Raw genomic sequence first — 22,288 nt, forward strand, 5'->3', positions numbered from 1 at the left:
AAAGAGAGTGACGTAACTAGTGATTGATATTTAACTGACAGTTGTGAACGCCACTTGTTAAATCCTGTACGCTACAAGCGACTTTTGTTTCAAAAAAAATTGTAAGACGACACATCACATGCTAAACCCAAAATGTACCAGATCATCCCACAGTAATACTGATATTGTGATATACCACTGAAAATATATATCAATTGTTTGATACATTTTAACTGGCCAAGCTAGTGAAAATATAACTTCAATGTATTGCATTATATAACTTCACTGTAATAATATGCATAATTAAAATTAAGTTATTTGGAATTATAATCATAAATTATATAAGGACGAAATAGCGTAGTTAGTAACGTCTCAGACTAGTAACTGAAGTTGCGGGTTCGAGCCCCGGCAGCGACACTCAAATTTTTATTTATAAAAAATGCGTCATTATTTGATAAAAATGGCCCCAGCTGCAGTGACATTTATTGTTTATAATACCGATACCGATTCCTAGAAATGGTGATCAATACTTACTTGTAGGTATTCATTATTTCTCATTGACTCACTCAGTTGGTACAGATTGACCCCGTTGTAACGCATTGGGCTTACGCGTGTCAGGTTACAACGGAAGATTTAATATAAATAAATATACTGAGTATGAAATATAACGGCTTGTCTTTAAACCATATTTAACACAACATAAAAAGTAGCGAAGTAATCAAAATTTCTGGAATATGTGTTACAGTAATCCAAATTATACGAGTAGATATTTATGAAAATTAATTTCTGTAAAATATGTTGTATACATACATATATTCTAAATATTTGTCATTAAATTATTTTATTATTGTATTGGCTATTGAGTTGTTAGCGCTTTTTAATGTGCGCATTTTTAGGTTTGCGCTCTTTTTGCGTGTTAATATTTTCTGTCAAAGCTTATTTTTATCGAGGCTTTAAATGCGTTTCAGAAATAAAAAACAATGTCTATTTCTTTTTCTATATAAAAATTATATAACCAAAGTCAGTATTTTTTTGTTTTATTTTCCTGCTTTTTATTGTTTTATGTAAATCGTTTTAATCATGTTATGCAGAATTTGCATTATTCATTCAGAAATCATGGTCATTTTAAATTAGGATGGTTACATTTGTTGTAATTTATAATTAATTTTAAATTCACATATGGCGTTTTCTCGTTGTAGGAGTTTCTTGTATTGAAAATATACCAATAATTTCTTTCAAAATATTAAGGGTGAATTAAAATGAAATTGTGTATTGTAATAAAATATGTAACAATATATCGTCTCATTCTATTTTAGTAATTACTGACCCTTGTCCGAGCGTTCACACTATGACGGGCACAGGTCGATTTTATTGCTTTCGACGTGAATTTTTGACTTCCGGGAAGTCAATTTTTTTGCACTTTTCCATTGGACTGATGTATGTAATGATCGGTGTCTTCCCCACTTGTATAAAAGTGGACTATCCGCCATTTTCGATCGGCTTCCGGGTCGGGTCGCTGCACCCGGAGCGTTCAGGATGCGTGCGGGAGAGACGGCCTGGAATGCGGTCAGCGGGTCAGCGCCGGTGTTCGCCCGGCCTTGCTTCGCCCAGCCAAGGTGAGGCGCGCCCCCCTCGGCCAGAGCGCGTGCCCCTTCCGCCGGCGCGTCGCCCCCGACAGGTGGGCCGACCGACGCACCGGGCCGCCGGGCCATAGCTGACTCGGCACGCGGACGCCGCGGCCGCGAATCGCGCTCGCGGTCTCTCATCGTCGCGCGTATTTATCGCCGGTGGTTGTCAGTGAGAAGCCAGTGTGTGATAGCGGATGGTCGCGGGCGGTCAGCTGTTTGATAGTGGTCGCTTAGTCTGATAATCTCAGGTGAGTCTCAGGTGTTTCGTTAAGCACGAGCGACGTGACAGTGATTGTTTATATAGTGATCAGTGACGTTTCAAATTTACTGCATATTCGAGGACGATTTACTAGTGGTACTAGTGATTTTATTTTATTCATGATATTCGGAGGAATATATGTGAATTTTTAAGTGTGTCATCGCATTCAAATTAATTTAGATAATGATGGAAATGGAGCACAGTGGAGAATGCTATACGAGTATTTTATGCACAGTCGCTACAACATACTTTTTTCTGATAAAATGTCTTGACAAATCGCAACGAGCGAAGCAGATGTTAGCAAATGGTTTTTTTTTGTGATAGTATTTTTTGATAAGACTATCTACTAAATGCTAGCGAATTGCATATTAAGTTTTCCGCATAAATACAAATGATCAATTGAGGCGTTCAAAATATTAAGGGCAAACTCAAAAAACTGTCGTTTTTATCATTTGATAATAATATTCCTAAAAACTCGAATAGTAACATAATAAAAAAAATCCAGAATATATTTATTGCTATAATAATAATTTTATAGAATAATAAATAAATATAATATAATATTATTATTAAAATTATATGGCCATAAAATTATACATGAATATATTGTGTTGTTAATATATGTATTATTATGATAATAAATTAATAATCTTGCATGATTCAAAAGGCAAAAAATAAACTCAACACAACATACATTTGGTTTGGTTCTTCATATTTTAAAACTCTCGAGTTCGCCCCTAATATTCTCAGCTCCTCAATTTATACATTATACCAAATTGATGAGAAAAAATACATATTTATCTTATTATTGCTTACAAATATTGGTTTTGTTCAGAGCATTTTCTATTTAATGGATGTTTTCGGGCTTTGTATGAACCTATGTTCTTGAACTTTTTGAGGTTTAATGATTTACACCCCCTCAAAAATAATAAGCTAAATCAAGTAAGCTACTTGAAATGTATCGTTGATAGAAACAAATCACGAATGTGTGCAAAAAAATATCGGTATTATGTGTAGTTTATAACTGTATCAGTCATAACACTGCATTTTCATGCAAAAGGATTTTAAGTTCTACGACTGATTTTAACTCCATAATAAACCATAAATATTATACAATAATTTTAACTCGTTGTTGCATCTCCTAAGTAGCCATAGTAAAAATATATAGCTTTCAAAAAATAACTATAAAAAATATTTACTTTTCAAATCCTTTAATCTCAACTGCGCCATTTTTATTTTGAATCACAAAGTGTGCGGAAATCTCTCATTTATTTTGCACTTAATTATGCACAAAAAACAAGTTTAAATTAAATGATTTTAGATTATATAAAATTTAAAAAATCAGTATTGCTCAAAGTCCAAGCCATTTTGATTGAATATATTTAATTAAATAACTTTATGATCATTAAATAAAATAAATCATTCTAGGTGCTTATTATAATAAGTAAATGTATTAATATGAATATTATTAGTTCATGGAAGCTTATTATTTATAAGAATTATTTTATTTAATTATATAGCGATATTTATATAATGAATTTAATATTGAAAATACGTTTTATTTATTTTATTTATATACTTATTAATTTTAATATATAATTTTTAATGACTTGAAAAAAAGTTCATATGTTATGAACTGCCTGTAGAGATTCCAACCAGATTATACTAGGCCTTTTCTATTTGATACTCGAATATTTGTGCAGTTATTCGAATAGTATTCATACTAATTTTTAGTGAATTATTTTGCAAATTATGATACAATTAGAATTACGTGTATAATGCTACGCATATTTTTATATCGAATACACGTTTAGCTTCCACCAGCATCTGTAAACGAACAAAAATTTTTGAGGTAACTTATTTTAGTTCAATTTCTTTAAATTTCAAAAAGCAAATGTGAAAAAACATAAATACATTTGTTTTAAATATATAGTGACAAAAATGGAAAATATACTTCTTACGGACCTTTGGATAGAGCAAAAATATAATATAAAAAAATGCTATATAAGACAATTCAATGTTATATTATTTATAATAAAATTTAGTGCAAATAACATTAATCAATCGTTATAATGCTTATAAAGTTAAAAAATTAAACTAAATCTTGAAAAAAACTGGATTTTTCTCTTTTTTTCTAAAACCACCACGCGCGCCGCTCATTAAACTGATAAATGATAGTTATGTTACGATCGATAAAGTAGATTTCTGTTGAATAGTAATGGTGACGAATTCCGCTATATTTCACTCTCTTTAAAACTGGGAAACGTGCTTTCCACTGGCTTTTTGAAGCAAATTAAGTTACTGGGATTACGTATACCTAGTAACTATTATCGTTGTACCTGACATGTAGTAATCAATAAGTATTGTAACATCACTAGACTGTAATTAAAGTCTGGGATTCAGTGCTATCTATTTTATGAATTGTAATCTATTTTATACTACAGCTTCATTATTATTAGATGTCAACATGCTGCTCAGTCGATTTTTATTTATAGCGTATTTTTTATAATAAATAATTAGCAGCTCTATTTATTATTATTAGTTAAATATAATTAAGTGAACTTGGTTAGAAGCAATTAACGTATTTACAGTAGGCAAATTAACTAAATATATGTATGTTTAGAGGGTCTAACTAATGTTTCTCAAAAAAAGATGTTTCAAATATGTACATATATTAATTTAGTGTATCTACATATTAAATCCCTATCGCATATGTTATTATCAGGTTAACGTTAATATATAATATCTTCTGTATAAACTATAAAATAACAAGGTACAAAAATGTTTCTGCCACAAAAATAGGATAACTCATTCGTATTTTATTTAAATCAAGGGTTTTTTTTTAGAAAAAAAAAATATTTGACAAAACACTAAAAATGTTAAAATGTATTTCATATAAATTCATTATACGTAGTACAGATTGTACTAATTTAAAGCTTAGTTTTGATTATAGCTTTACATATAAATCAAGTTTTTTTTTATCTTCATGCTTAAAAATATTGCACATTGGTGTACAGTGTAATTAACTTATACACTTGACACAGAATAAATTCATTATATTATTATATCCTTAAATATTTCAAAAAGTAAATAGGTATATTGTCGTTTTAAAAACTAATCTTATCACATCATATGTCATTAAATATTGATTGTTATATATTACACTCATTTATTGAAGTTATTTATCGATTCCATAATAACACGTTATTTAATAATAGTAATATTTTTTATTGACTTTTAGTTAGTAAAACATTTTATTGCAATCGATCTATAGCTTAATATGTAGTGATATTGTTTCGTTTTGCGATAACGCTTATCGGTCTAAATTATAATCATTACACCACTGCACTGGCCCAGTAGTAGTATATCGGTAATAATTCATTACACTATTACCTTGATGAAAATATGCGAGGCGTTGTTGTACTTATCGACATTTTTATTAGTCCATGTCTAGAAATGCATACTATATCGGACGTGACACACCAGTTTTGTTCGTTTCGGCGCAGGAATGCCGAATTCGTACAAATTGTTTCTATCTTGTTTTACCTAGTACAAGTACGTATGTGTATACGAGCACACGTGCGACATATTGGACATTTCGCCACTGGAGAAAAGCGGATTGAGAAACGGAAGTTTTCTTTATTTCGATTTGTGCATTGCGTCCGTTTCGGGCGAAAGCTCGAAAAATCGATGTGACACTCTGTCGAGCTACATTTATTTATTTATTGTAAATCTTTCTTACACAGTGAGTAATTTAATAGTTTTTGATTGAAATCAAATATTTATAGCTTTTGATTGATTGATGCAAGTATTGCTTGTGTAGGAGTTAATCTTTGTAAGCCGCCAATAAAATATGTTTTATTTAAAACAGTGACATTTCGTCCTGTACTCCTAATATTAAACTATTGTTTGTATATAGCATACAAAATTGTCTGTGTTTATATTGATAATTATTTATTTAAACCATGCCATAAAAAATATTAAATTTAAAATAATCTTAGTGAGCCTGGATATTCACAGCAAAATGTTGTAAATAAAAAAATCATTGCTTGTGTAGGAGTCATGCGTTGTAGGTACTTTGGCTATTACTTATTTAAACTATGTTCTGTTTTTGTTTATTTATTTTTAGTAAGACATGCAATGACACTGAAAAAAATATATGGTGGTTAGCATTTAATCGCCCGCACTCATATTATCAAATATATTAATAATACTATTTATAATGCAGAATAAGCACATTATCCTCTTTTATTACATTGATTAATGGTTAATGGAATATAATTGCTGTTTATGTTTAAGGTATTCAATCGTGCTTGTCATTATTGTTTATTATTTTTTTCAACACAAATCATATGCATTTTTATTGAAAAAAAATAAAGTTAAAATTAATCTGCATAATTAAATATACGTGTATTAATATTATATTTTGCTTTAAATAATTTACGGTTAATTAAAGTAGCATTTCTGCTGGCGTATTCTGCGAAATGCAACAGATGGCAGGAAGCTGATTTTTTATATGCTATGAATGAGCTATTTATAAACACGTTACCCTCTTGTGTTTGTCTCAAAATAGCTTGGAATTTATCCAATGCCGATTGATTTCCAAGAATATAGGTTTCCTATATTATTTTATTGTATAATGTCTGTAGTGCTATTTATCTCTCTTTGACAAAAAACAACACATCTTAAGTTTGGTGCGGCACACACTTCAATTTTTTTAATATTTCTTATTGCTGCTAGATGTCGAAAAAACATTGCAACACAACCTTTTAAAACTATCGCAAGCCTCTGAACTGTCGTTTGTGGGTACCCAATATTGAAATTCTCAAGTGTTGCATTAGGTAATTTTATATTAGCTTTCAAGTGGATTCGACTTAACAATTTTGGCATTTTAATCAATATGTTATTGATTTATTACTAATTATCTAATTAGTTTTATGTTTGACCCATAACATATCCTTAATGCTAAACCATTTCAACCGATTTCACAAAGTCCGCTAACCTCGTTATACGGTACGCGACTCGCCTTTAGATCGTCGGTCACTCCAAAAAAGTTTCAAAGAGCATACATATAGAGCTGCGTGTGTTAGTTGTAGGTGTCCAATTTAGGGATGGTTCTAAGCAAATTCTCGGCAAATTACTACCCCCTCGTGCGAGGTTCGACTTTAATTAAAACTCGATCGCAGCCCAGTAACGACGAGTCACTGGTGGTGCAGAGTGAAACAGACAAATTGCTCAATTTTCCATTGTGTTTCATATAATAATATCCTTCGCGAACTTTCAAACTGATCTGGCGAATTTCGCAGACTTGTGTGAATATGTGTAATTGAGTGTAATAACGATACTGTCACGCAACTCAATCGTTATCGAACAGAGACCTGTCGTTGTTTAAAAACGCTCTGTCATATTACTGAAACATAATACAGAAAGAACAAATTAATGACTTTATTTTTAAATATTCAATTACTCTGTACCTTAATTAAACAAAAGTGGCATACAAACATTTTTCTATGTAACTGCCAGCTGCATGCCACTATAAGTCATTAGCGAGTAAACTGCAAACTTACAGGCCAATGACACGGAGTTAAAAACGTTTAGGCTTCAATTTGCCTTAATTATTATATAGTACATCTTAATTCTAAATGACGGTGGACTGAATCTTGTAATTTGACGTTTTTATATCAGGAGTAGACAAAAAGTCCAGTAATAATATTTAAAATTAAATTTAGCAGTACGCTAAGATAAATTTAGAATTCATCGAATGACAATTTTCATACATTATTTCACTTAATCAGAAATAAATCAAGTATTTTCAAAAAAATATGTATTACAATTAAACCAATATTTTAAGACAATCTGAAAAAAATTGTAAGACCTAATTTTTATGACTTTGTGGATGATTAGATTTAACGCTAGTAAATACTACTACAGTATAAATGTCAATAACCAGCTATATATAAAGTTAAAAGGAATGAACTACTTAAACGGGAATGATATTTTCATTTCTCTCACAGACGAATCAATTATTTTATGTATGTATATAATTGTAATGCCAATCAAATGATCCAGAGAAAATGTTTTTCAACTTCTGTATTTCATTTCATCAAAAAAAAAATGTTTTTAGGGGATCTTTCATAATTATGATATATTAGAAAGGGTAATTTATTCATTAATAATCCAGACCCTTCCAAAGGCGTAAATATAAACATAAAACAGTTTGGTAATAAAATCCAAAATGGTTTGCCACTACTGAACAATATAATAGTACTAATTTAAATGCGTGGTTAAAGGATTCTATGGCATTTTTATGCTCAAGACAAACTCGTTGCCGTCATTCTTTCATGTAAAAAGACGGTTAAACCACTTAATAATATATTAATTTAGATACACGTTCCATTACAGGAAAGTTAATTAGAGGGGCGAAGATTGACTTTACTGCCAAATTCTTCGAAATAAGCCATTTCAGATTTCGCATATAAGAGTCTGCAAAAGGTGGAATATCAGCTCCATTAAGTACATAAACTGCAAGTTTAGATAGCCCTATTTAAGTTATATGCATTTTGCATTAAGTTTGTTGAAAATTTATCAAAACGTACCCCGTCATTGTGCTTTATCGCTTTACTTACATAAATTGATCTAGCGTGAGTTAAAATGCTTATCTACAGTTATGATTCACATGCACGTTATCAATTTATATGTGGCATGTTTTAACAGTTCGATATGGATCTTGAATATAACGAAATTGCTATGATTCCCGATCTTTTAATTTAAATTTTGTTAATAACTGTTCTCGGAATTATTAGCAATGAATCGAAATATACATAAGTTAATCGATGAGTGTATTATACACTAATGATAAATAAATATGCGATTTTGCACTTAAAACCAATTAAATGCTTCTTTGAAACGGCAGTCATTATGGCTTAGCATTTATAATAAAACCAAGCAATAACATCGTATTATTATATGATGCCTACAGTGCGGGCGGAAATTGTTTACTTTAAACGTAATGGCAATAATTTTTCTTCGCAAATTTATTGGGAAAATAGTACGCGGTATGTGTCAAACGAATAAATTGGCTATATTACTCTTTGTCGGATAAAAACATGTCTAGCAATTTCATGTGGCTTTTCTCCGTTCGAGTCTATCTTTTAAGGATTTTTGCTATATGCTGTATGTGAAACAATCGAAATTTGTGTAATTTGACGAGAAATGTGAAGCGGTTGCTTCCTCGGTCTTTCAATTCTTGGCTAGCTCTACTAACACAAACTCGTACCAAGTCGGAATAACTGGTGAAAGCTCTTGAAGGTTCCTGTCGTAAGTGAACTGCGAATGTGCGCCATGTATGCACTTATAAACGCTCGGTCGAGATAGATGAGGTTTTGTCCTCTGCTTCCTCTCGACTTGTGCACCAATTGCCATGATTTGGCAGCATAATTAAATTTGGTTATTTCCCTCATTTTTCTTTCATAAATAATTGGAGTTTAAACAGGTGGAGCTTTGGCAACACTGCACTCGTTAAATCAGATTTCTCTGCATGCACTGATCGGTTGTTGATATATTTGGAGATGCTAATCTTATATTAAAGATTTATAGCATTTTGGTGTATTGCGCTTTTAACGCCTATTCGCTACTACTTTCTCACTGTTATTGCAATAAGTACTTTCTACCTTTCATTCATGGCACATTACGGATTTGGATTCATAGAACTATATTTAGTTTTAAAACTTTCATTAGGTCAAGTTGGGTTTGGTTAATTCGCTTAGGTTAGGTTTGAGTCTGAACAGCAAATGGACGTTTCGCAACTGTCAAATTTAGTTTTAATGTCGGCTTAGAGCAGCATATAATTTCATTAGCGCTTATCAGTTTAAATATATTTTATTTTTTTATATATTTAAAAAATGATGATCGAATAAATATATCTAGGAGTATGTTCATTAAAAAATATTAGATTGAGTATTTTATTTGTAGTGTGACCTAAAACGAATATATGCATTAACGTTAAAGTAGCCAACGACCGAAGCTAAGCAGAATTGGGTTTGGTCAGTGCTTGCATGAGTGATCGCTTGGTGACACACCGAGTGTTGTTGGCCATAACACAACAAATTATTAGTCAACTATAACAAGTTTTTCATTTAACTGTTGGGCAGGATAGGTGCGAGTGAGCGATGGTCAGAACAGTAAACACCCCATGATTAAATCTGTAACGAATCTATTTAAATTAAGGATTATATAAATTGCCAGCAGGATTTACCTTAATATAAATAATATAAAATATAAATTGTTCAACTCAATTGTTGACAATTTCTATAACCCTCTTTGTAAATAGATTCGTTGCAGAGAGTTATTCGTGGGGTGTTCACTGTTATGACCAACGCTAATTTTTTTATTGGATCTATAACATTTTTTTAGATGGAAAGGTGATTAACTTGTTGCAATTTTTTATATTTTTATTTTTATATTTAAAGCAAATAAACTTCTACGTATATAATTTCTTGCATGTTTATTTATTTTTTCATTCTTACTAACAAAATACTTAAATGCTAAATATTTTTGCCATAAATGATTGAAATAATAATATTTCCTGTTTTTTTTAGTCTATACCTTATTATTATTTACCTATAAATAAGAACATCGTGTAAACCTTATTTTAACAAAGTCATACAATCAACAACGGAAAAAACTGTTCTGTAAAATCACTATCATTGTCTGTATCACTAGAATATCTTCAGATGCCATCTATAATATTATAAAATCCACCTCTAATTCAAAAACCAAAATGCATATAATAATCAAGTAAATACATATTTCATAAAATGAATGATGCTTTTGAGAAATCACTTATTTTGTATATTACATTTAGATAGGTAACACGCTTGTCTGTCAAATCTTGTTCGTTGACGATGTAACTATGTTGCTCACGTTAGAGTTCACACACTCACTAGTTAAAGCATACACTATGCATGCATTACCTATACACGAAATGTAGCTTTGTAAGCTTGAACTAAAATTCATAATTCGTGCATACTGTAACTAATATAAATACAACTTATGTTTACTGGATGTTGTAAGATTTAAATTCATTTTATGCATGCAGTGTATTTTAAGTGTGCTAATATAACGTCTGAATAGTGAGAATCATAATTTTCCTCACGATAAAAAATCTTGTAATCTATAAACTTATATATGTAAATTAGCATAAAATAAATATATTTCCGTCATAGAACAATTCTGAAAGAAAAACGTGAAATTTCTCAATGCGCGTCAAAATACTTGTATCGTAACAATTCAGCAATGTTTCATAACCATTTTTACGCCGTGACATAGTAATCAAATTAGAAAATCTTTCGTGATACACTGGATGGATATTTTTACTCGTGTACTATTTTTTTTTCTTCTTTATATTATAATTGCATGATAATTTAAACACGAGTAAAGGAACTAAGAGTTTTAACAAACCTTAATAATATCTATACCTATATAATAATACTCTGTGCTAGCACACCAAATTTATAGTTGAACGATTTTATAGGATTAAAATTTTAAAGCTATTGTTAGTAAATATATGCTTTGTAGATAATGTGCTGTGTGTTGTTTTAAAAAATGTCTATAACAAACATTGAACTGTTATAGATCTAATAAATTATAATGGATCAACGCACAATATTTAATACTCGCTATATTGTGGTTAAATGTTTTGAAAATGCTTTAAAGAGGGACTAACACGTATGTAGTGTTGTAGTTTTAAAACTAACAAAAAACCTAACCTTGCCAGTTTAAGTTATGCATTATTCAAATTGTCTTTTCTTAGTGATACAATGGGTTTTACTGGGTTCATCTCTTAGTATACAATCCGTTGAAATCTTGACATTTATTCGGTTTCAGCGTTTTTTCATTCGAATCCCAATGTTTTATTCATGTTTTCATTATTCGCACGTGGATCGTATAAAAACTTTACCGGTTTCTACTGTCGATAACCACATGGTAGAAGGTACCTTTTTGACCTCTCGTCCGCGTTTTCAACCTACACGCTGGCTGACATCTCTATTGCGCTCTTCCGATCTCAGCGAGAGTGAATATGGCGTAAAAAATTATACCGGACGACCTCGAACAGCTCTCGGGCCACACGCACATCTCACGAGAGGATGAAAGCGAGTCTCCGTTTGGTTTTCTTCGATATTATTTAGTTTTCTACACAGTAACGCGTTATATAATGTGACGTAATGGACGGCATCGTACGATGGTCGGATTACGGCACTCCGGGCGGGCGGATTTTCCCCGCATACCCTTTCGGTTTCGACACTCGCCGTGTGCCCTTCAAAATTCTTAGGCGCGTGGCTGTCATCACTTTCACAAGCTGTGGAAATCTCGGTAGAAGGGGCCGGAAGGGCGTAGGCAGAGAAGATAACTGCGACAGTGACTCGGGAACTCATAACTCAGACGGCAATAAACTCATTTGTAACGGAGCTGATGACTAATGGTTCATTGACCAGCAAGATATCACGATTTAATGGGTGTATACAATTCTTTGCGCTTAAGCCTCCGTTAGGATGAGTTTTCACCATTGTTTTGACCGTCCGAGCGTAGTCGCGCTTTTCCAAGTGGTCTGTTAGATCTGTTTCCACTTCAAAAAATGTCTTAGGCAATCGTTCATCTTCCATTCTAGCTCATGGCCTGTTGACTTTCGTGTACACTTGGCATATCCCAAATCATTATTTCATGTGATCGATCAATACAAGGACCTAAGATCCAAGACCTTTCTCTAGAACCTGTTGAGACAGCGAACATTGACTAATCATTTTCAAATATTTGATTGATATGACTTAATAGTTAATAAAAAGTCACCAAAATTAAATATTAGTACAACTATTCCAGACAAGCCCGACGTCCTATCTTACCCTTTATTACAAGGAAGCTTCGACGAATGGGAGAGAAAGCAAATTGCTGGCCAATCGCGTTAGTGATTAGCTCTACTTCCAGTCCATTATTTGGTGAAAGCCTAGACTTTCAAGGTGCTCCCCATATTTGGCGACCGTACAATAATTACAAAGAATTAAAATAAATATATTACTCGGTTCAAGGCCTATAGTATTTTCAGACGTTTCGAAGCTTAGTCCTTTGAGAATTGAGCTAATTTATACATATTTGTTAATTTGTTAGTATACACATGTGAGTGAGTTAATTTTACGTGTTTTCACTAATTATTTCTGTTACTATTTAATTATTATATATTTTTATTGCATTTATAGTAAATTATAGAAAAAAATCTGTGAATCTCAACGTTATATTGCTTTGATTAATTTTACTACTTGTTTGTATTATTATGTTTTAATAATTTATTTAAACACTTTTCTAATATTAAATTTTGATAATTATTTTTTTTACATAATTTTCTTATATTCGTTTTTTTGGATTTTTTTATATATCAATTTAGATGCTCTAAATATTTTTTATAAAATTAATATAAAATATGTTTTATGTTCATTTAAATATTTTTTTAGATGTATAGAACACATAAGAATCGAAAAAAAGTCCAATTTTCGAACAGCTGGGGCCGTATATCGGCAATAACGCGGCGAATGTTGACTTCCAAGTCGTCTTGGATAATTTATAAATGTATGTTTTTTATTTAATTTTATAATAAAATAGCCTTTTTTTCAATATTGTATATTTTGCGCAACCCGAAACTCGAAATAACGCGGCGAATGTTAACTTCCAAGTCGTCCATCGTCTCTGGTTTATCGGCGTAGACTAGCGACTTCACTTATCCCACAGAAAATAATCCAAATGTGTTAAATCACACGATCTTGGAGGCCAATTCAAAGGTCCATTACATGAATTAATGCGCTCATGGAATGTTTCCTTCAATAAATTGATTGTGGCGCGGACTGTGTGGCATGTTGCATTGTTTTGGCGTAAGTCTATTCATGGTGAAATGGCAAACCAAACTGAGCACAAATCAGCTGTCGCTGGAAAAAATGTTACCAATTCGAAAAACAAACCTCTAAAAAAACACTATTTATTTCATACTATTTAATTTATTAGTATTTTTTTTCTATAAAAATGAAAGCATTAAATCAATTTTTTTTTACATATAAATGGTTTTTATTTGTTATTTCTTCAGTTATATATGCAAATATATAACTATCTGGGGTGCATAAAACAGTGAAAGATCGACCACCGTACATGTACGGCGATACCGCTTAAAGAGAATATTATTTATATAATTTTTGTGGTAATTAAATGATTACAGGTTTTCGAAAGTGCGTTATTTTTGTGCGATTTCTGATGTTCTGCAATGCCGTTTTCTCTTTTGAAATTCCAATGTTGAAACCCCCCACAATATAATATATTCTCAGATCTGCAAAGAGCGATTTAAAGAGTGAAATAATACATATTTTAATATTCTAAAGCAGGGGTCGGCAAACTACGACCCCCGGGCTGAGATTAGATTATATATTTTAAATCTCTTTAAAATTTCAATGTATGCGCTATAACCGTTGAGAGTTGCGATCCATGTCCGTATGTGGTGCTCCTATTGCTTCGGATACCACTGTGACGTTGCGCTGTTATAATTCGAAAAGAAGATGCAAGCATTCTACATATTAAAAACTCGCAAGTGCTGGGTCAGTGTTTGCCGGTGAATCTATGTAGTTGACATGTCACGTGCAAGGTACTGACATTTTTAAATAATTATTCTCACGTGTCATAATCTCTGTAGCGCATTTTAAATATAGAAGTATAAAATTAGATAATGCTTTCCATGAGTAAATAGCTGTTGTAATATAATTTTATGTTCTCGTGTTTCACCAATCACCCGCTTCTGTGGCGAAAATTCAGGGTCAGTCGTTTTTCACTGGACGGAATGGTGAACATGGCGGACGAAGTTTATATCCGTGTTGGGTGCCTTGTCTGTGTCGGCGACCTACGAAATCGATGGTTTCCAAGCGCTCTATGAACTCTGCCAAGGTCGATTTTTTTGTATGGTGTCCGAGAAAGGCTTTTTTTGGGGTCATATTGCTAATAAATCTGCTTCGCGTGATGTTGATCCTACTCTTTAGCGATGTCTACTTCAGATATTGGTTTATTGAAATTGATCGTACGTCTATTGAATATATAATATAATACTTGTGTTTTCTTCTTAAATCACTTTGATTTTTTATACTCTACCATGATCTGCGCTTTGATCCTAAACTAGGATGGCCTATTTACAGAGCCTTCCTTCCAGTTGAATAATTCCTTATTTAAGTCATTGAGTTATGTAGTCAAAGTAATTAATTTAAATGTATATAATAATCCTTAATCCGTACTATATTTATTATTAAATCACTCGTTCGTAAAGTAATGTAGTCAAAGCTGTAGCAAGACACGCCTACAATATTATTTTTTTTAATTGAGAACGTCTATAAATATGTAGAAAAATATTTTAAAATAAATTTAGCCAAGTTGAGAACCATTAATATAAAATAATTTCAATAGCCATTAACTTCACGAGCTCCACGCGGACCTGGGTGTTTATTATATGAATGTGTGTACGTAGACGCGAGCTTTCGAGAGCGGATTTTCACCGTCCATCGCGCTCGTTATACAACACGCCGCTTCGCAAGTGCTTCCGAACTCGGAACAGAACACTCAACAAGTGGGTCGAAATTTCGTCGGGTTTACTTTGCTCGCTGCGTTCGCTCGCCCGGCAATATTTAATAATTTCGTCACGCAATTAGTCGCATTTTCTTTCGCGTGCCTGCGCTTGTTTGCGCTCACGTAGACACCTCACCGCCGACGTCGATACATATTAACAAGGGACCTCTTCACCGGTGCTAGTTGTGCGTGTGTGTTTATTTTTTAATTTACAAAGATTCGTACAAATTCACAGTGACCACACTTTCTATGTACACACACGCGTGCCGCCCCGCCCCACATTGCCAAATTTGTGTGATATACGACGTTTTCGCCGATACGCCGCTTATCTTGCGCATGCGTATTACACTACAATAAGTTGGTGATACTCTTCTAAAAGACCTTAGATACGTATTGTATTCAGCCGCTTCCATCAATTAGATTGAAGAAGAAAATTAATCAGCCAATCGCTGCAATCGTTTCTTAGAACGGCGAAATAAGTATACGCCTTTAGAAAGCGACGTTCGCATGATGGGCATTGTGCAAGGTCGTATTGCATTGCATCGGGAAGCTTTGTGGATCAGCTGATTTATTATATCCATGACCGTTTCGCAACAAATAAATATAAGAATAAGAACAAAACTCAGTGATATTTATGGGATTTTTTTCTGGTCGTAACGAGGGCTGTGTGTGGTCTAAATCCTTTACGCTATTGTCTTGTTTCCTTGTTGATGAATGATCCTTTTGGTCACAGTAAATTAACTTTAAAAAAGACCCTTTAAACGTAGGCATTTGTGTGTGGTTGCTACACAATGAAATATTCTTGCGCGCAATTTTTATTTGCGCAATAGTTCGGTCAAATATCGAAAAATTATACAATTCCTTGCTAACAATTAAACCACGAAAACCGCAAGCGAACGTGTTTTTACCTTTGCAAATTATTTTTGTACGAAAATTCGAATTTCGATGGATTAAAATATATTTTTTTTAAATAAATAAACTACAATATATACCTTTATAATTCCTAATTTTAATGTCGTTTAATTGTTCGTGGTATTTTATATTATAATATTTTGTATATATTTCCTTGAAATTTTGGCTATGTATAAAATAATAATCCATTTGTATTTTTCTTGTCAATAAATTTGTTTTCGCAATTTATTTTGTATATCTACTATGCAAACAAAAATAAAAAATAAATATTCTCAGAACATAGTATATTATCAAATATAATTCATACAGTAGTAGTAGAATAGCACGGTAAATTGGGGACGTGCTATTTGGGTGCCCGTATTTGTATGTGTGAGCAAGCCAAAAGGAGGATATCTCACCACACTTAAGTAATGCTAAAAAATTGTATAAGTATTTTCTAGTCCCCCAACTACACGCACCCAAATTGCACGTTAGCAATTTACCGTGTTATTGGAGGGTCTACTGTACTTTTTTTCATACATTTCATTATCTTTTTATGTTGTGGTAATTGATGCTATTGTGAAAAAATCTTGGGTTCTTGTAAAACCACATACTTTTGCTGTTCTAGCTTTCTAGAGCTATTGTTGACCTTGACTTATGAGTTTAATTCGTTCCGTTTAGGAGCTCGTAACTCAAATTACTCCCATTGAAATGGTACATACATACTCCAAAAAATAATGATAAAATATAGACTCGTATGAGATTTAAACCTACAGCCTTCAATTTATAAGCAACGGCTCTCACTACTGTTTCACTTCGTTGCTTCGTTTGATTTTCATGTATAATACAATTACACACCTATTACAACTATATTGTGATTTTTTCACAATAGGGTTTTATTTTAAAGATATCGTTTGTTAAAATGCAATGGCAAAAAATCTGTAACGAAATAATAATACAGAAATTTATGTATGTAACGCTACTTGGTACTATGGTTATTGTTTGTAACAACAAAACGTTAACCAAAGTTATTATAATGTTTTGTGGTTTTGACATCGTAAGTATTATTTTGATTGCAACGGTCTTAGCGTCAGTGTGTTTTTTTATATATTGTTGGTTTGAGATCATAAGATCTTTATATAAAATATATCAATAAACGATAAATTGCATTTTAAAATAATTAGATCATTCAAAACAACATTGCAGCTGCATTAGATAAGCGACAGGTATTGCTCTCAGATTTCTATTTGACTTATTGTATCAGTGACTCTCCATATCGTATTTAAATATTTTAAAATTCAAAGGCATGTATCGATATATTCGATTCAATATTTTTAATGGCTCGAAGCTTATTGTAAAACATATGAAGTATTTTGCTAATCTATTTGATCATTTATTAAAATGATCACCATCTTTTGTATTACATTTCGTTGTTATTGATCTCAAAGTTGGTGTACGATAGACTAGTGGTATATGTATGTATGTGACTAAGACTATTTTTTTAATTTGTAACCTATTTGCGAGATTAATAGATTATTACATGAATATTTTTCCGATCGAATCTCACAGATTAGATTTTCATAGATTTACTTGATTTTGCGGATGAATATCGTGATGAATAATTAAATTATTTGTGTAAGCTGTAATAATAGTTAATGTAGTGAATCTGCAGTCAATCGGACAAAATTAATACCTACAAGTATTAACCACCAGACTTATCTCTATGAGAATCGGTGACATCTATATAATTAATTATGTGTAATATAATTTATAATAAATAGATGTCACTTTGGTGCAATTTTTTTAAAAATGGCGCATTTTTATAAATAAAAATTCTAGTCTGCTGCCGTAACTCGAACCCATGGCCTCTGGATTACTAGTCTAATCCTTGTTTTGTCATAAATAAATCACCTTTCACTCACGTAGTTTATGTTTTGCTAATATTTATTTATAGTAACAGAAATACAGTTACACATATAAAATTTAGAGCGCAGTCGTCGCGACCAAATCGTAAGATGTCCTCGCGATCTTTGACCAAATTTGTGACAAAGTTTATCTCATAATACCGTAAAATATCGGCATAAAATTGCCTTGACAAGTGATTTTCAACCTTATAATTAAATTAAATTATTATAAATAATGATATGTGTTAACTATTAGTGAATATGATAAAATATTATACTAATATGTACATACAATTTCATAAATAGTTTTAAGTTTAAAAAAATAGTTAAAACTAATTTATTGAAATATATAAGATTGTGTTAATAAAGTTTTATTAAAAAAATTAATTATATATGCATATTTTTTATATAAATGTGTACAGGTGGCCCTCGACTTTTGCACATAATTGGTTCCTGAAAATGTGTGCGAATGTTGAATGTACGAAAGTCGAGGGAAGTAAAAAAAATTGAAATTGTGTGTATTTTAAAATATTTATTTATCAAGTAAATATAAGATGTTTAAGAGACACGTTTAAGTGGGGTTTGCGGGTGTTTCATTTGAAAATTTATCAAGAGTTAACTGTTTTCCACTATATTCTTTTTTTTTCTTCATATAGTATTTTATAACATGCTATGTTTTTATTGATCGCCCCACGCACTTGAGATATGCGTTCTCCATTGGAATCACAATCTTCCACAATATTTAAAAATTTGTCAAGTTGTATGCGTGAAGGCTTTATTCATATTTTTCATTGTTAAAGAGTTTTCCAAAATAAACCTGTCTCATCTACATTAAATATTTGGCTAGAGTAATATTCTACATCTTCAAAAATTTTGGATAATTAGGAAATACATTCTTTTGCAGCATCTTTATCCGCATCAGCCGATTCTCCAGTAAATTTAATATTATGAAAATAATCATTTTAAAATTGTAAAACCAACCGTTGCTTGCTTGAAAAACCGTGTTAAAATATTTTTTTAATCTATCCTTTCAATCTTTATGCAAACTAAGAGCTTTTGCTTGAATAATTGAAATACTCAGAGGGACATCTTTTTGATGTTGGTCATCGATCTACGATGACAAAGATTTTCCATTTCATCCATGTTTTTTATTTGCTGTTTTTTTGGAAACATATCATTAAAGATTGTGGAAATATATCTTTATTTTCTACAATTTTGAACATATTCTTTAATTATATTTTTATTTTGCAAAATTTAACATATCGTAGACCTGTTTGTATCATACGAACGTCCGATTGAAGCAAAAGATTCACCGCTATCAGAACGTTTTTAAAATAAAAAATTAAATTAAAAAAAAAATGTTTTTTTTTTAAATGTGCGAAATAGCGAATTGTGCGAAAGTCGATTGTTCGAAATTCGAGGGCCGCCTGTACGGAAAAATATATATATTTATATTGTATTCCCTTAGGACAGGCATGGCGAACCTAGGGCACGCGTGCCCGAGATGGCACGTTTGAGAATTTGGATTGCACGCAAACGATTTCCAAGTTCAAAAATATATTTTAATTTTTAAATTTAAAAAATTAAAATCTTGATTAAATAATCCGTGAATTATTAATTTATTTCATTTTATTAATTATTAAAGATAAACGATAATTGTTTTAAAAAAAAAAAAAAAAAATAATTATTTATTTTTTCTATCTTGGTAATTTTTTTACTCGGGCACGCCACACAATCGAGGAATAATATTTGAGGATTTTTGGCACGCGAACCCAAAAAGGTTCGCCATGCCTGTCTTAGGATATTCTTTATAGATGGTCTTAAAATAATGTATTACATAAGCAGACTTTAGACTGAGGTCTGATGATCAACAAGAGTAATATATTATTTTATTGGCATAATGATTATCATCCATACTTAAAATTTTTTATTGCACAGATGTCCTTTGCGTCGAATAACATCAACCGTAATTAATTTACAACGAAATCGTTGTTTATCCCTGCCATAAACAATATCACGTGATATGTGTGTCCGTTTCCGTTTCGCGACTTTACTGCCTGATCGTGAAAGTAACGCGACCGGTTGATATGCATTTATTCACACCCGGTTATTTCTCGTTGCACTCAACATGGTGCAATCTCACTTAATCGATTATTAACTAACGGTAATACTATCAGTCAACCACAATCTTGTTGATTTTCTATATAGGTACACAGTGTTTATCTCAAAACCAATATCGTATGTCTACCGTCTTTTTCCGAAAATAAGACACTGTCTTACTTTCTTTTTTGGTCCAAAATACGCGCTAGGGCTTATTTTCGGGGGAGGGCAAAAATAAAAGTATATTTATATATTTTTATTTAATATTTATTTATTTTACACAGAATACAGAAATTTAAATTTATTCAATTACAGTCATGTCATCTTCTTCTGGAACATCGTCATAAATGATCAAATTCTGAAGTCTGTTCTGATTTTCTTCCAAATTCATTTCCTGTTGAATCATTGGTCCGAATCTCTCATGTCTTGCAATATAGCTATCGTTAAATGAATACTTCTTGTCTAAGTAGCCTGTTCGTAGTGCATTGGAAACACAAACAATTTTGTCCCATGAATTTTTTACCCAATTCACAACTTCTTGTAAGCCTGGTTTTACAAAATTACCTCGATGATTTCTCACCATTCTGTTTTCAATATATTCATTGATTTCCATCCGCAAATGATCCTTGAATGGCTTGTTTATTGCAATGTCAAGTGTCTGGAGGTAAGCAGTCATTCCTGCCGGAATCATTATTTGATCGATCTTCCTCTCAGCAAGAAAGTTTTTCATGTCTTTAGCGCGGTGTGTACTGGCTGAATCCCAAACTAGTAAACCTCTATTTTGACCCCTCAACAGTGGTGGCAGCATAAAATCAACCCACTTTCTTATAACTGCTTGGGTGCACCAGGCTTTTTCACTTTCAATGACATAAATTCCTGAAATGCGTTTAATCTGGTCTTTTTTACCTTTAGTGATTAAAAATGGCGATACTTTCTTGCCATCTAGACGAATCGCCAAAATACAGGTAACACGTGCACTATCGTAACCGGTAGAAGGAACGTAAATTGACGAGGAAGCCTTGTGGTGAACCGTCGTTTGAACTCCTTGGCCTAGGAATACCGCGGTCTCATCCATAGCAAGCATGTTGGAGAGTTGGTATTTCGAAAAATCGATGCCATCAACAAAAAGCTTAAACGCAAGTGCACGTTTAACAACTTCATTGTCTTCCAGCTTAAACATTGTTGTTGATCTCCTTAGAGACAGTTCATGTCGTTGAAGGAAGTTGTCCATCCAGTGTGACGATGCTTTAAATTCTTCTGTGGATATATCAAATTCAATTGCTGTTTCAAGAGCAAACTTTTGAATATCAGCCCTGCGCACAACCAAAGCCATTGCTCTCCTGTCGGCAATCCATTCCCAGATGCATTCTTCCAACTCAGAAAATAACGGCTGCCGACCTGATCCAACTCTGCGTTTTTTCTCATTTCCTTGGCCCACCAGTTGACACAGGTTATCGTAGTCTGCACGCCATTTGCGAACCATACGGAGATCCAGCATCTTCTCTTTACAGAAGGTTACAAGATTTACACCCCTGGAGTCTTCCACGATTCCCTTTTTGTACTCGACGGAATAGCTCTTTCGTTTTGTACTCATTTTAACTGAGGATAAAAATTATTCACTTTATAAAAAATAAAATTACGTATGAGGAAATAATCAGACTTACAAGACTGAAATGAACAAGTGTTATACCTGCACTGTCGCACAATGCATACTGCTGCCTTAGTTGTATTTTTAAGATAAATTCATAGAATTAATTTTGACACGGGCTGGTGCATTGCTTGAAATGAACTGTAGAGGTAAACAATTAATTTCTCGGAATATTTTGTTTCAAACATTTCTCTGAAATACGAGTAGGTATTAGGGCAGCTAAACATACTTAATAAATCAA

At 32.1% G+C, this 22,288-nt stretch overlaps 1 protein-coding gene across 2 annotated transcripts in view; it reads left to right on the forward strand.

The window, feature by feature from the left end:
- LOC148231113 (very long chain fatty acid elongase 7-like) overlaps positions 1-22,288 on the forward strand; it is an 81,690-nt gene that overhangs the window by 25,303 nt on the left and 34,099 nt on the right. The window contains exon 1 of one of the 2 annotated variants that reach the window (XM_088194041.1): positions 1,690-1,855. The exons of the other annotated variant lie outside the window; for it this stretch is intronic. The gene's annotated coding sequence lies outside the window, so the exon portion shown is untranslated. Of the gene's footprint in view, positions 1-1,689; positions 1,856-22,288 lie in introns of those variants that run through there. 2 annotated transcript variants of the gene reach the window in all.

This window comes from Plectrocnemia conspersa, unplaced genomic scaffold (genome assembly GCF_051122295.1).
Source record: "Plectrocnemia conspersa isolate PC_06_02 unplaced genomic scaffold, ASM5112229v1 ptg000010l, whole genome shotgun sequence".
Lineage (NCBI taxonomy): Eukaryota > Metazoa > Arthropoda > Insecta > Trichoptera > Polycentropodidae > Plectrocnemia > Plectrocnemia conspersa.